At 42.2% G+C, this 2,661-nt stretch overlaps 1 protein-coding gene across 2 annotated transcripts in view; it reads left to right on the top strand.

Annotated features, from left to right (window-relative positions):
• Nucleotides 1-2,661, top strand: part of LOC116705559 (G-protein coupled receptor 4-like) — an 8,700-nt gene that overhangs the window by 2,254 nt on the left and 3,785 nt on the right. The gene's annotated exons all lie outside the window — the stretch shown is intronic.

Raw genomic sequence — 2,661 nt, 5'->3', positions numbered from 1 at the left:
GGGGGTGGGTTTGCGCAATCACAGAAGGCTTGTATCGTGTGGATGCGCCAACAGTGTTGTTGTCATTAGAATTTCTCATGGGCATAGGTACCAAAAATACCCATGTGTGCCAGACTGCCAGTGGGCTACATTCATTTAAAGGTAAACATTGCAGTTGGTTCTAAGTGGACTGTGTGTCATCGTGGGATTGGTTATGTCGCTTTCAGTTTCCCTGCTCCGTTAATTCCCCACGAAGCTGATGGTGGTTACTGTCAGTTAAACTTCTCCTCTCCAGTCCTATCTGTATTTGTGAGAAGTGGCGCTGTCCTGAGTTAAAAGATAGCCTGCTTTACAGCTTTACTATCGAGTTAAAAGGCGTGTGTTCGTGTCGGCAGCTGTCCATTTCCTAAGGTTCTGAAATGCAAACATTTGTTGACTACTTTTTTTCGTAAAGGTCGTCAGCCCGTGAGCACCCACGGAGGAAAACATAAATCTGCGCTTGTCCTCATGGGGGCGACAGAAACTAACTAACTAAAACTGATTTAGCTGGCAAGCACTATCTGGGTATCTAGATTCTGGGTTTAGTTTCACAATGCTGTGATATTCATAGAGCAGAACGCCTTAACTCACAATAGATTTTTTTTAGGGGTGCCGGGATCAAGTTTAGGGGTGTTTTAGCACCCCTATGAAAGGGCTAAAATCGCTCCTGATGATAGGTGATAATGAGAAATGACTGTGTGGGTCTGCTTCTGTCCATCCATAGGCCTCTCCGTCAGCTTCTTTCCATCTGTTGAGGCTCCACTCTCTGCACACCCCAGATTTACCCTCAGTCTGATGGAGCTGTGATGACTGAAGTTCCTCTTCATCGTCTTTACTCTCAGAGACATTGGCCTCCAGTGCTTAAAGTTGCTCTCCCTCCTGACTGATCCAGAGTTCCTCCTGTTTCTTTTTAACAGCCATGGGGCTCAACTCGGGGGGAACACATGCAGGGAACACTGAAACACACAGGAAGAAACATGACAAAACACGTTAGTCTACGACCATTTTTCCAGAACAAAAACAGTTTCCTTTCAATCAACTAATTGATTAATGGACTAATTGTTTCAGCTGTACTTGTATTTACTGTTGGATAGTTTCATTAATAGAAAAACATCACTATAATGGCTAAGCCTAAATAGTAAAGCCACTGAGGGGCTGCTATTCAGACTTAAAACAAACAGTCTATGAAAGCGCGTCTCAAGTCAAGTATGACAGTAAAGGTCTCCTATACTGTCATATAACAACGACCAAGGCACCTGACCAAATGTCCATATTTTACCCCTTTGGAATGAGAACGGGTTGTCTATCCACTGGCACTCTGAAATAAATGGAAAAAGCCCCCCAAAAATCTAAAAAAAATAATAAAATATAACGAATGACAAAGGCCCCTGACCAAGCATCTGTATTTTACAAGATGGGAGTGAGAATGTGTTGAATATTACACTCAGAAGAACATGCAGATTAATAGTGAATAGATTTAATGGGGTTAGTCTTTGTTAAGACATGGTGAATGTGTCAGGACACATTTTGTTCTGTGTCAAAGTCAGAAACGGAGATCCTGATGTTAACCAAGGCCCCTTTTTCACAGAAGCTGTGCTCACTTGATAGCACCAAAGCTATCAAGTGAACCCTTAAATCCTTCTTACAAACCTTAAGAAAATCCATCTCATCTTTTCAGCAGCCCTCGATTCGTGCAACAGCTTACGTGCAAAATGCCTATTAATGTTTACAATACATTTGCAAGCAAACAGCAAGACTTAGACTTAGACTTAGACTTCTCTTTATTGATCCTTTGGGATGACTCTCGCAGGAAATTGAAAGTTCCAGCAGCAGTTTTAGCAAGAACATTGAAATAAAAAATAGATAAAAAGACAGTATAAAGACAACAAAATACCAATAAAAATAAGAACAATAAGAACATTCGTCAAATAAACAAAGAAAAGACCATAAATTATTATTAAAGTGTCAATGTTTAGTCCAGTGTTAAAAATTATTATAAAGTGACCAGGTGTGAATTTAAGTCCAGGTGTGCATGTAAGTATGTGTGTATGTATGTGTGTATGTATGTATGTATGTGTGTATGTATGTATGTGTACTGTGTATGCATGTATGTGTACTGTGTATGTATGTATGTATGTATCTATGTATGTATTGTCCTCTGCCCTATTTCCTCCTTCCCTAGTGAGGAGTTGTAGAGTCTGATGGCATGAGGGACAAAGGAGTCCTTGAGTTGTTGGTCGGCGACTTGGGAAGGAGCAGCCTTCCACTGAACCGGCTCCTTGGGTGCTGATGACGGTGTGCGGGGGGGGGGGGGGGGTCCTCCTCTCTGCCACGTCACCAGTGAGTCCAGCTTCATGCGACCACAAAGCCGGCCCGCCTGATCAGTTTATCCAGCCTGGGGTGTCCTTCTTTGATATGCTGCCCCCCCAGCACACCACAGTGTAGAAGAGGACACTGGTGACCACAGACTGGTAGAACATCCACAGCAGAGATCTTAAACAGACATAATATGCATGTGCTGATTACAACTACCCCCCTCCCTCTCGCACTACTTTATGTTCATACTCATTTTATCTCTCTTCCGTTGAAGAAGAAGCTTAGATTATTATCAACCTATTGCATGTTATGTAACTTTACCATATT

Source organism: Etheostoma spectabile, chromosome 17 (assembly GCF_008692095.1).
Source record: "Etheostoma spectabile isolate EspeVRDwgs_2016 chromosome 17, UIUC_Espe_1.0, whole genome shotgun sequence".
NCBI classification, from domain to species: domain Eukaryota; kingdom Metazoa; phylum Chordata; class Actinopteri; order Perciformes; family Percidae; genus Etheostoma; species Etheostoma spectabile.
Note: the sequence above shows the minus strand (reverse complement) of the source record. Positions and strands in the feature narration are given on the sequence as shown.